Source organism: Rhinopithecus bieti, unplaced genomic scaffold, assembly GCF_001698545.2.
Source record: "Rhinopithecus bieti isolate Rb0 unplaced genomic scaffold, ASM169854v2 scaffold_24306, whole genome shotgun sequence".
Lineage (NCBI taxonomy): Eukaryota > Metazoa > Chordata > Mammalia > Primates > Cercopithecidae > Rhinopithecus > Rhinopithecus bieti.
Genome location: NW_016811898.1, coordinates 1,064,713 through 1,078,074, shown reverse-complemented (window position 1 = coordinate 1,078,074; position 13,362 = coordinate 1,064,713). Strand labels below are relative to the sequence as shown.

Sequence of the window (13,362 nt, the reverse complement as noted above, 5' to 3'; positions counted from 1 at the left end):
TTCCATTTGCTTGGTAGATCTTCCTCCATCTCTTTATTTTGAGCCTATGTGTGTCTCTGCATGTGAGATGGGTCTCCTGAATACAGCACACTGATGGGTCTTGACTCTTTATCCAATTTGCCAGTCTGTGTCTTTTAATTGGGGCATTTAGCCTATTTACATTTAAGGTTAATATTGTTATGTGTGAATTTGATCCTGTCATTATGATGTTAGCTGGTTATTTTGCCCATTAGTTGATGTAGTTTCTTCCTGGCATTGATGGTCTTTACAGTTTGGCATGTTTTTGCAGTGGCTAATACCAGTTGTTCCTTTCTGTGTTTAGTGCTTCCTTCAGGAGTTCTTGTAAGGCAGGCCTGGTAGTGACAAAATCTCTAAGCTTTTGCTTATCTGTAAAGGATTTTATTTCTCCTTTGCTTAGTTTGGCTGGATATGAAATTCTAGGTTGAAAATTCTTTTCTTTAAGAATGTTGATTATTGGCCCCCACTCTCTTCTGGCTTATAGAGTTTCTGCCGAGATATCTGCTGTTAGCCTGATGAGCTTCCATTTGTGGGTAACCTGACCTTTCTCTCTGGCTGCCCTTAACATTTTTTCTTTCATTTCAACCTTGGTGAATCTGACAATTATATGTCTTTGGGTCGCTTTTCTCGAGGAATATCTTTGTGGTGCTCTCTGTATTCCTGAATTTGAATGTTGGCCTGCCTTGTTAGGTTGGGGAAGTTCTCCTAGATAATATCCTGAAGAGTGTTTTCCAACTTGGTTCCATACTCCCCATCACTTTCAGGTACACCAATCAAACGTAGATTTGGTCTTTTCATATAGTCCCATATTTCTTGTAGGCTTTCTTCATTTCTTTTTACTCTTTTTTCTTTTCTCTTCTCGATCTACTTCATTAATTTGATCTTCAATCACTGATACCCTTTCTTCCACTTGATTGAATCGGCTATTGAAACTTGTGCATGCATCATGTAGTTCTCATGCTATGGTTTTCAGCTCCATCAGGTCATTTAAGGCCTTCTGTACACTGCCATTCGTCTAATCTTCTTTCAAGGTGTTTAGCTTCCTTGCAATGGGTTCAAACATCCTGCTTTAGCTCAGATAAGTTTGTTATTACCGACCTTCTGAAGCCTACTTCTGTTAGCTTGTCAGAGTCATTCTCCATCCAGCTTTATTCCCTTGCTGGTGAGGAGCTGCGATCCTTTGGAGGAGAAAAAGCACTCTGGGTTTTAGAATTTTCAGCTTTTCTGCTCTGGTTTCTCCCCATCTTTGTGGTTTTATCTACCTTTGGTCTTTGATATTGGTGACCCACAGTTGGGGTTTTGTGTAGATGTCCTTTTTGTTGATGTTGATGCTATTCTTTTCTGTTTGTTAGTTTTCCTTCTAACAGTCAGGTCCCTCAGCTGCAGGTCCGTTGGAGTTTGCTGGAGGTCCACTCCAGACCCTGTTTGCCTCAGTATCACCAGCAGAGGCTGCAGAACAGCAAACATTGCAGAACAGCAAATATTGCTGCCTGATCCTTCCTCTGGAAGCTTCGTCCCAGAGGGGCACCCACCTGTATGAGGTGTCAGTTGGCCCGTACTGGGAGGTGTCTCCCAGTTAGGCTACACGGAGGTCAGGGACCCACTTGAGGAGGTAGTCTGTTCGTTCTCAGAGCTCAAACACCATGCTGGGAGAACCACTGCTCTCTTCAGAGCTGTCAGACAGGGATGTTTAAGTCTGCATAAGATTCTGCTGCCTTTTGGTCAGCTATGCCCTACTCCCAGAGGTGGAGTCTACAGAGGCATCTGGCCTTGCTGAGCTGTGGTGGGCTTCGCCCAGTTTGAGCTTCCCTGCCACTTTGTTTACCCACTCAAACCTCAGCAATGGCAGACACCCCTCCCTCAGCCAGGCTGCTGCCTTGCAGGTCGATGTTGATCTCAGACTGCTGCACTATCAGTGAGCAAGGCTCAGTGGGCATGGGACCCACCAAGCCAGGCACAGTATATAATCTCCTGTTGTGCTGTTTGCTAAGACCATTGGAAAAGCACAGTATTTGGGCGGGAGTGTCCCGTTTTTCCAGGTAAAGTCTGTCACGGCTTCCCTTGGCTAGGAAAGGGAAATCCCCCAGCCCCTTGGGCTTCCTGGGTGAGGCAATGCCCTGCCCTGCTTCGGCTCACCCTCTGTGGGATGCACCCTCTCTCCAACCAGTCCCAATGAGATGAACCAGGTACCTCAGTTGGAAAAGCAGAAATCACCCGTCTTCTGTGTCGATCATGCTGGGAGCTCCAGACCGGAGCTGTTCCTATTTGGCCATCTTGGAACAGAATCCAGGCATAAATAATTTTTAAGGAAGTAAGCATATTCTTGTATATATTGTCTAAATAATTAAAACGACATGAAGTTGTGGACAAGAACATTTTATCGACTATTAGTTCTTAAAATAAGATTTTTTTGTTTGCTTTCTTCAGCTTTATTGAGGTATAATTGACAAATAAAAAATGTATATATTCAGCCAACCATAGTGGCTCATGCCTGTAATCTCAGTGCTTTGGGAGACCAAGGTGGGAGGATTGATAGAGCCCAGGAGTTCAAGGTTACAATGAGCTATGATTGCACACTGCACTCCAGCCTAGGTGACAATCCTGTCTCTGAAAAAAATATATATATACACCCATACGTACACACACACACACACACACACACACACACACACACACACACACACATATATATATCTTCAAGGAGTACAATGTTTTAATATACACATTGTGAAATGATTACCACAATCAAGCTTATTAACAAATCCATCACCCTCACATATTTACCTTTTGTGTATGGTGTGGTGAGAACCCTTAAGATCTACCCTCTTAGCAGATTTCAGGTATACAATACATTATTAGTAATAACCGTTACCATGCTGTGTGTTAGGTCTCCAGAACTTGCTCATCTTAAAACTGCAAGCTTGTACCCTTTGACTGACATTTCCTCATTTCTCCACCTCCCTGTCCCTGGTAATTACCCTTCTACTCTCTGTTTCTCTAAGTTCAACTTTGTAGATTTCTCATATAAGTGAACATGCAGTATTTATTTTTCTTTGCCTGGCTTATTTCACTTAGCATAACATCCTCCAGGTTCACCCATATTGTCACAAATGGCATTAGTTTCTTCTTTTCTAAGGTGAAATAATATTTTATTTTGTGTATATATATGTCTACACACACACACATATTCATATATATATACCACATTTCTTTATCCACTCATCCATTTATGGACACAGGTTAGTTCCATATCTTGGCTATTCTGAATAGTGCTGCAGGTTGGGCATGGTGACTCACGCCTGTAATCCCAGCACTTTGGGAGGCCGAGGCGGGCAGATCACCTGAGGTCAGGAGTTGGAGACCAGCCTGGCCAACATGGTGAAACCCTGTCTCTACTAAAAATATACAAAAATTAGCCAGGCGTGGTGATGTGCACCTGTAATTCCAGTTACTCGGGAGTCTGAGGCAGGAGAATTGCTTGAACCCGGGAGGTGGAAGTTGCAGTGAGCTGAGATTGTGCCACTGCATTCCAGCCCAGGTGATGACAGAGCGAGACTCTGTCTCAAAAAAAAAAAAGAAAAAAAAAATAGTGCTGCAATGAATCTGGGAGTGTAGATTTAGCTTTGATACTGATTTTCTTTCTGTTGGATATATAACCCAAAGTAGGATAGCTGCATCATATGGTAGCTCTATTTTTAATTTTTTGAGAGACCTCCATATTGTTTTCCATAATGGCTGTACTAATTTACATTCCCACTAGCAATGTACAAGGGTTCCTTTTTCTCTACATCATCACCAACACTTGTTATCTTTTGACTTTTTGATAATAGCCATTCTAACAGATGTGAAGTGATATCTTATTGTGGTTTGGATTTGAATTGCCCTGATTATTAGTGATTTTTAGTATCTTTTCATATACCTGTTGGCCATTTGTATGCCTTCTTTAGAGAAATGTCTATTCTGGTCCTTTGCCTATTTTTAAATCAAGTTAGTTGTTTTTTTTTTGCTATTGAGTTGTATGAGTTTTTTGTATATTTTGGATATTAACTTCTTATTAGGTATATGGTTTGTAAATAATCGTTCCCATTCCACAGGTTGCTTTTTTATTTTACTGATTGCTCCTTTGCAGTGCAGAAACTTTTAGTTTGATGTATTCCCACTTGTTTTGCTTTTGTCGACTGTGCTTTTGGTGTCATATTAAAAAATCATTGCCAAGACCAATGCCACAGAGCTTTCCCCCTGTTTTCTTCTAGTTTTATAGTTTTACATCTTAAACATTTAATTATGTTATTATTAAATTAATAATTAATAAAAATGAATATTTACTTATTTAATATTTAATTCATTTTCTTTCTTTCTTTCTTTCTTTTTTTTTTGAGACGGAGTCTTGCTCTGTCGCCGGGGCTGGAGTGCAGTGGCCGGATCTCAGCTCACTGCAAGCTCCGCCTCCCGGGTTTACGCCATTCTCTTGCCTCAGCCTCCCGGAGTAGCTGGGACTACAGGCGCCCGCCACCTCGCCCGGCTAGTTTTTTGTATTTTAGTAGAGACGGGGTTTCACCGTGTTAGCCAGGATGGTCTCGATCTCCTGACCTCGTGATCCGCCCGTCTCGGCCTCCCAAAGTGCTGGGATTACAGGCTTGAGCCACCGCGCCCGGCCTAATTAATTTTCAACTGGTTTTGTGTATGATATGAGATAAAGATCCAAATTTTTTAATTAATATCCAGTTTTCCCAGCACCACTTATTGAAGAGACTATCCTCTCCCCATTGTGTATTCTTGGTGCCTTTATGGAAGAATAATTGACCATATATGCATGGATTTATTTCTGGGCTCTCTATTCTGTCCCATTGGTTTATGTTCCATTGGTCTATGTGTCTGTTTTTATGTCAGTACTATACTTTTTGGATTACTATAATTTTGTAAATATAATTCAAAATTAGGAAATGTGATGCCTTCAGTTTTGTTCTTGCTCAAAATTGCTTTAGTTATTTGGGGGCTTTTGTGGTTCCATATGCATTTTAGGATTTTTTTTTCTTCTATTTTTGTGAAAAATGCCACTGGAATTTTGATAGGGACTACTTTAAATCTGTAGATTGCTTTGGGTGTTATGGACATTTTGACAATGTTGATTCTTTCAACCCCCATCACTTTTTTGAGGGCATAATTATATAAAGTTCTAGAATGTTAGATCTAATAGAATTGTCTTCTTCAGTCATAATGATGAGGAAACTGAGACGGAGAGAGATGGAGTGATTTCCCTGGGATCACACAATCATAATGGCTTGTACAAGTGGGGTTCCAACTGTTTGCCAAGCACTGTTGTAAGTACTTAATGCATGTAAATGTATTACTGCATTTAATCCTCATAAAGCCTTATATTACCTTCATTTCCTCAACTTTTTATTTATAAATGATTTTAATTTATAGAAAAGTTGCAAGAAGAGTATAATGGCTCAACCAATTTTGCCACGTTAGCATTGTCTCAGTACCTCTCACTCTCTCTTTCTACACACAAACACCCCTGAACCTCTTGACCTTTCACCCCTAAATGAATATATGTGTCTCCTGCTATCAATGATGTACTCCTACATAACCATACCACATTTATTCTCTCAGGAAATTTAACATTAATACCATAATATTTCCCCAATTTCCCAAAAATAAACTTTGTAGCTCTTTTTAAACAGTTGGTCCAGGATGCAGTCAAGGTTCACACTTCTTTTTTTTTTGAAATGGAGTCTGACTCTGTCACCAGGCTGGAGTGCAGTGGTGTGATCTTGGCTCACTGCAACCTCAGTCTTCCGGGTTCAAGCGATTCTCCTGCCTCAGCGTCCCAAGTAGCTGGGACTACAGGTGTGTGCCACCATGCCCAGCTAATTATTGTATTTTTAGTAGAGATGGTGTTTCACCATGTTGGCCAGAATGGTCTCGATCTCTTGACCTCATGATCCACCTGCCTCAGCCTCCCAAAGTGCTGGGATGACAAGCGTGAGCCACTGTGCCCAGCCAAGGTTCACACTTTCCATTTCATTGTCACATTGTCAAGCCTCTAAAGAGTTCCCAACGTTTTTTTTTTTTTTTTTTTTTTTTTTTTCCCTCTCATGACATTGACATATTTGAAGAGACCAGGGCAGTTTGTCTTCAGAATGATCTGTGATTTGGATTTTACCATGACCTTATCCATGATAGAATCAGGTTAAATATCACTGGCAAGCACATTGATGTTTATCACATCTCAAGGCACAGGATTTCAATTTGTTTCATTTTGTTGATCTTAAATGTGATTACTTTGAGAATATGAATTTTCTGTACCACAACAACCTTTTACCCTATCATTTTAGCATTTATTGAGGTTTTTTCCTCAATTACTTATTAACATATTGATTGTATAATGGTATTACAGACATTTTATGAGTGAGGAATCTTAAGTTTCCAAGGGAAGGGGTTCTTATGTATTGTGGAGCTAGGATTTGAATCCAGGTGGTATGACTCCAAGGCCCACAGTCTAATACACTAATTGTGTTGGAAAAGGATTTCCAGTTGATTTTCCACTTGATTTCAGTGCCCTCAGTCAGAAACTGTGTCTTGTCTGCTTGGAATTTTTTTTTTGTTTTTTGAAACCCAAGAAGTGCCACCATCAGAGATGAGATGAAACTGTAAAGAGGAAGGAGAGGATGAAATTCAGGCTTGCCAAATCTTTATGCAATTACACACACACACACACACACATCTTTTTTTTNCAATTTGTGAGGATAAATTCCATTCGTCAGGGCAAAAACAGACCGCAGGTAGCCCTGGAGCTGAGGAACAGCTTTGATTTTTGGTAGAATTTGTGAGTCCACAGCTTTCTGATCAATCTTGCGCTGCTCTGTAATCTCGTATTTCTCTTTCTCTGTGTCGAAGATCTCACCTTCCTGGTGTCTGGGCTTCCGCAACTTCTTCTTCTTGAAGTAAGCATCAGTAAGATGTTTTGGGATTTTGACATTGCTGATATCGATTTTGGTTGAGGTGGCAATGACAAATTTCTGGTGTGTTCGTCGTAGAGGAACTCGATTGAGGACCAGAGGTCCAGTCACAAGTAACAAGCCACTAGCCAGCTGCTTCAAGAAAACCACCCTCTTGCCCCTGTGGCGTCCAGTGAGGATGATCAGAATGGTCCCGGGGGTAATGCTGGCTCGCAGTTTTCTCACATGCTGACTGAAGGGTTTTTTGCCGTGGCTCAACAGCTTTCGAGGCACATCTTCAGTAGGATAATATCTAGGCATTTTGCGAAGTTTAACCACCCGGGTACCGCCGTTCTTGTCACCACCAACTGGTTTTGTAAGAGTTGCAAGAACCTTCTCCTTCTTTTTCTTTTCAACCTTGGATTTAGCGGCTGAGTACTTCCTCTTGTACATGGCCTTTCTGGAATACATGGCAGATCGGGAATACCTGCCAATTCCTCTGACAAGGACAGGGTTGCGGCTGCAATGGGGCTTCCCCTTCTCGGGCTTCTTGGCCTTGAGGTGACCCTTTTTCACCTCGCCACCAGCATCAGCCTTCTTGGCTTCGGGTTTCTTCTCTTTAGTATCTGGCTTCTCAACTTTTCACCCGCCATCTTGCAAGATGGGAAAGAGCACATCTTTTTTTAAAGCAAACTTTCTGTTGAAACTACATGCTTCTCAAGGACACCACTCCCACCATATGGCTTAAGGTTTCCTACAACAATCGGCTTCAGGAACTTACCTTCTTGGCTCACTACTGTTGTGCCTTGCAATTGGTGTGCAATTATCTGCATCCTAAAGCCTCTTGTTTCATCTTAAAGAGATTTCAGAGTTGGCAACACACTGGACAGGGAAAGATGAACCCCCTGTTCAGATGAGTCAGCACTTACTCTTCCTCTGCCTCTGGAGTGGTCTCATAGTTACAGTAACCGAGCACTCAGGAAAGAGCCGACCAGCCTTGCCTGTGAGCTGTAAAGCTTCGTCAACACACGGTGAAATCCATTATCTGGAGCCCAGTTCACCTGACCTCTGGTGTAGCCACAAGGGCCCTTTGACCCCTGCAAACTGCTCCCCATATTCACACACCATTCTGGCCACAGCAAATTTATTTGTAAAGACTTTTGTTTGCAAGAAACTGAACCTCATTTCAAAACAGTTTAAGGAAAAAGTGCGAAGTTACTGGTTTTTGTAACTGGGATGCCCAGGAAGTGGATGACCTGAGGGACTTAGAGCTTGGCTTCCCTCTGGTCTTTGCCCCATTCTCTCCTGTGATACCAGATGGCTTCTTTCATGGAGTGGGAGGCGGGGCCATGTGGCCAAAGATCATTCTAGGCTTCCATCATCCCCAAAAGTTAGATACATGCATGTCACCTGAAATCCTAAATGGATAAAAAGTACCTGAAACCCTATCTCAGAAAAATCCTAAGTAGTGTGCTGTTTTGACCCAATTCTTTTCCAGGTGCAAAAGGGTAAGAGGAGAAGGGTCACTGCCATGCACTCAGAGCTCTTGGGTGTTCAGTCTGTAGCCTAGGAAAATAAAAGAAACATTGTAGCTGGTTGTTTACAGTGAATTAAAGACTTGAATCAAATCTCTGTTGAAGAGTTTTCCTAGAAGACTGCCAGCAAATTCTCGTAACACTTTGGTTCATGAAACCGTGGGGACCTGTGATATCCTTCCTTTCTCAACTACCTCCTTGGGCTCTCTGTCATGTTGTTAGTTTCTAAAGGTTATTAGTCCTGGTTTGCTGTCTGCAGCCTCCTGTCAAATGTCAAGTTCAGAAGTTCCTTTGAAAGACCATAATTAAGAAAGATCAACTGAATTTTAAAATAAACTGAGTTTTCAGGACAAATTGTTTTTTATGGCAAATTAACTTTTCTGTGTGAGATGAAGTCAGTTGCCAACTCCTGGGGTAATTGGCAAAATGTCACAAACAAGTGAATGAACATAAAAATGTGACAAAATTTAACTTTAGATTTTACAGTAAAATGAATGTTGTCATCTAAAATCCTTATCTAATGATTAAATTTTATTTTTTCATCAAACCTGCCATATCCTATGCTTTACTTAATGCCTACCACTTCTCCTAATGAATATCCAAGGTATTGTATTAAGCATATAGATAGATACATTGTAAATTGGGAAAACCGGGAAGGGAAGTCTTAACAGGTATATTTTTAGAATAGAGGGAGGGTGTCTTAGCCTTCTTGATTTCAGAGCATAAATAAAATACTCCAGAATATAATGCAAAGATCGAATTTGAGTTTGGGGAAATGTTTGGTTGAAAGTTTTTCGTGGTAGATCAATGCTTTTCTTGCCTGCTTGGTTCTGATAGTACTCTGAGAACATTATTGAATTTTTTTTTTTTTTTTTTGAGACAGAGTCTCTCTCTGTCACCCAAGCTGGAGTGCAGTGGTGTGATCTTGGCTCACTGCAACCCCCTCCTTGCAGGTTCAAGTGATTCTCGTGCCTCAGCCGCCCAAAGAGCTGAGATTACAGGTATGCTCCACCACATCCAGCCAATTTTTGAATTTTTAGTAGAGATGGGGTTTCGCCGTATTGGCCAGTCTGGTCTCAAATTCCTGGCCTCAAGTGATCTGCTTGCCTCAGCCTCCCAAAGTGCTGGGATTACAGGTGTGAGCCACCACACCCGGCCACATTATTGAGTATTTATTTGATGACGTAGCTCACTTTTTAGTCACTGATGACTAATCAGAATCAGATCTGTAATTCTTCCTGTAGAAAGTATAGGAGAGAATAAAAAACCTGTGTTGATCACTTGCTCTCTCCTTTGGGACACATGTTATCCCTCTAGGTTCAAATTCTTTGCCAGATTTCAAGTCCCCTTTGAATACCCTGAAATTGGAACAAAATATTAAAGAAAAAAAATCAGTTCCACAGAAGGAACAACAGTCTCAACAAATGACCTCAACAAATGGTCTTGGAACAACTGGATAACCATATGCTAAAAGATGAAGTTTAATCTACACTTCATAATATATACAAAAATTAACTCTAAATGAAAATATTAAGTCTAAAACTATAAAATTCTCCAAGAAAACATAGGAGAAAGTTATTATGACCTTAGGTTAGGCCAAAAATTATTAGATATGATACCAAAAGCATGATCTATAAAAGAAAAAAAGGCCAGGTGTGGTGGCTCATGGCTGTAATCCCAGCACTTCGAGAAGTCAAGGCAGGCAGATCACTTGAGCTCAGGAGTTCAAGACCAGTCTGGGCAACAGGGCAAAACCCCGTCTCTATAAAAAATACAAAAATCAGCTGGGTGCGGTGCTGTGCGCCTGTAGTCCCAGCTGCTTGGGAGGCTGAGGTAGGAAATTGCTTGAGCCTGGGAGGTGGAGTTTGCAGTGAGCCGAGATTGTACCACTGCACTTGAGCCTAGGTGATAGAGTAAAACCCTGTTTCAAAAAAAGAAAAAAAAGAAAATGAATTTGACATCATCAAAATTAAATACTTTTGCTCTGCAAAATTTATTAAGGACTGAAAAGACAAGCCACATACCAGGGGAAAGTATTTGCAAATCGCATAACACAGGGCTTTTTTTTTTTTCTTCTTTTTACAGAGTCTCACTCTGTTGCCTAGGCTGGAGTGCAGTGGCACAGTCTTGGCTCACTGCAACCTCCGCCTCCAGGTTCAGGCAATTCTCCTGCCTCAGTCTCCCGAGTAGCTGGGATTACAGACCCGCACCACCACGCCTGGTTAATTTTTGTATTTTAGTAGAGACAGGGTTTCACCATGTTGGCCAGGCTGGTCTTGAACTCCTGACCTCAAGTGATCTGCCAGCCTCGACCTCCCAAATTGCTGGGATTACAGACGTGAGCCACAGCACTGAGGCCTGACACAGGGCTTGTATCCGGAATATATAAACAACTCCCAAAACTCAAAAATAAGAAAATAATTCTATAAAAATGCACAAAAGATTTAAACAGACATTTCACCATATGTGGATGGTAAATAAACACACAAAAAGATGCTCAACATGAGTAATCATTAGGGAAATGCAAATTAAAATCACAATGCAATTCACCCATTATAACGGCTAAAATTTAAAAAAATACCAACAATACCAAGTTACCAAGTGCTGACAAGAACACAGAGCAACTGGAACTTTCTCACTATGCTAGTGGGAATACAAAATGAAAATGTTTTCACTCAGGAAAAAAAGATTGTCAGTTTCTGTTTCCACTCAGGAAAAAAGATTGTCAATTTCTTTCTTTTTCTTTTCCTTTTTTTTCAGACAAGTCTCTCTCTGTCACCTGGGCTGGAGTGCAGTGGTGCGACCATGGCTCACTGTAGCCTCAACCTCCCATGCTCAAGCAATCTTCCCACCTCAGCCTCCTGAATAGCTGGGACCACAGGTGCCCACCACCATGTCTGGCTAATTTTTTTTCTCTAACTCCCCACATTTGGTTTTTGAGGTTTTTGCTGTTTTGTTTTGTTTTGTTTTGTTTTCATAGAGACAGGGGTCTCACTATGTTGCCAGGGCTGGTCTTGGACTCCTGAGCTCAAGCGATCCTCCTGCCTTGGCTTCCCAAAGTGCAGGGATTATGGGCATGAACTACTGTGCCCAGCTTAGATTGGCAGTTTCTTATAGAGTTAAATATACCAAAAGACCTAGCAATACCACTTCTAGGTAGTTACCCTCTATTCACGCTAAAACCTATAAACAAGTGTTTACAGAAACATTATTCATAATCACAAAACAATGGAAACAACCCAAATGTCCTTCAGTGGGTGAATGGATAAACTGTAGTATATCCATTCAATGGAATACTATTCAGCAATAAAAAGGTACAAACTATTGGTAAAGGCAGTAGCAAGTATGAATCTCAAAAGCATTATGCTAATTGAAAGAAGAGAGTCTCTCAAAATATTACATCCTGTAGGATTCCGTTTATATGACATTCTGGAAAAGGTAAAACTATAGAGACAGAGAACAGATCAGTGGTTGCCAAGGGCTAGGTGTTGGACAGGGTCTGCCTACAAAGGGGCAGCACAAGGGAATTCTTTAGGAGTGTTGGCATTGTTCTCTATCCCATTTGTGGTGGTTGTTACAAGAATCTATGCATGTGTAAAAGTCCACAGAACTATAGAAATAAAAAAGTAAATTCTAATGTATGTAAATTTTTACAAACTTAAAAATCAGCATGTCAAATTTTGCAGCTGACATGGTAATATTCCTTTAGTAAATGTGTCATGGAAAAGAAGCCTATTTAAAATGAAGACAGACATACTGAATGTTTATTATACAGAATCATTTGTGTTTCCCTGGGTGAAGCGCTCTTTCTGATTCTTCAATGCAGTCTAAAGAATTCAGAAAATACTACCTAATAAAAGAGAGATGGTATACGTAGCAATTTTTTGAAATTTTATTTTATTTTAAGTTTTGGGATACATGTGCACAATGTGCAGGTTTGTTACATAGGTAAATGTGTGCCATAGTGGTTTGCTGCACCTATCAACCCATCACCTAGTTATTAAGCCCCACATGCATTAGCTATTTATCCTGATGCTCTCCCTCCCCCTGATGCATAACAATTTTTAAGAACATCAAGAAAGAACTCACAGTAGGAAATATGTGTAAATCCAGAAAACCAGAAATAAATTTGCTTGTCAACATGTATCAAATACCTTGGCAGAAAAACGGTTCTCATGGGCCAATTCTTTATGCTCTGAAGCAGCAGCTGGTCTCTTTTGTTAAAATAAGTTGTTCTTGGAATACGTCTAGTTGATAGGCCTCTTAGAATTTGCCCTGCATTTTTCTTATGCAAAGGACTTTATGTAAAAAGTTGGCCTGATAGAATATGAGAATGGTTGATGATGTGACAGTTATGGTTCTTGCTGCTTAGCAAAATACAATGCATCATGTGTGTGTGTGCATGTGTGTGTGTGTGTGTGTGTGTGTGTGTGTGTAGAATCTCCTGTGCTTATTTATATGTATGAATAGATAATACATTAGTATGATCTGACATTCTGTAGGTGCCAAAGCTGCTGCTATTTATTAGTCAGAACACTTCTGTGGGACTGTGCCAGCCATTTATAACTGGTACCCATTTTGATTGATCAGTGCCAAGGGCCATATGAGTTATTAAATATGTTCAATATAAATCCTGTAAGACTATCAACCGAAAAAATCTCCCTTTTTCTACCAGCCTATCCCTATATTTTCTGTAATCTTCAACACAGAGACAAAAAGGCCTTTTAATATTGGGTTACAGGCCGGGCGCGGTGGCTCAAGCCTGTAATCCCAGCACTTTGGGAGGCCGAGACGGGCGGATCACAAGGTCAGGAGATCGAGACCATCCTGGCTAACACGGTGAAACCCCGTCTCTACTAAAAAAA

At 40.8% G+C, this 13,362-nt stretch overlaps 1 protein-coding gene and 1 pseudogene across 10 annotated transcripts in view; one reads left to right on the top strand and one right to left on the bottom strand.

The window, feature by feature from the left end:
- Window positions 1–13,362, top strand: part of GLT8D2 (glycosyltransferase 8 domain containing 2) — a 75,752-nt gene that overhangs the window by 31,007 nt on the left and 31,383 nt on the right. For 2 of the 9 annotated variants that reach the window (XM_017895313.1, XM_017895312.1), the window contains exon 1: window positions 5,247–5,339. The exons of 6 other annotated variants lie outside the window; for them this stretch is intronic. The gene's annotated coding sequence lies outside the window, so the exon portion shown is untranslated. Of the gene's footprint in view, window positions 1–5,246; window positions 5,340–11,350; window positions 11,379–13,362 lie in introns of those variants that run through there. One more of the 9 variants, XM_017895314.1, reaches the window with a different exon arrangement.
- LOC108544255 (60S ribosomal protein L6 pseudogene) lies at window positions 6,757–7,625 on the bottom strand (annotated as a pseudogene). Its single transcript, XR_001889779.1, has one exon. The product of XR_001889779.1 is annotated as a 60S ribosomal protein L6 pseudogene (transcript).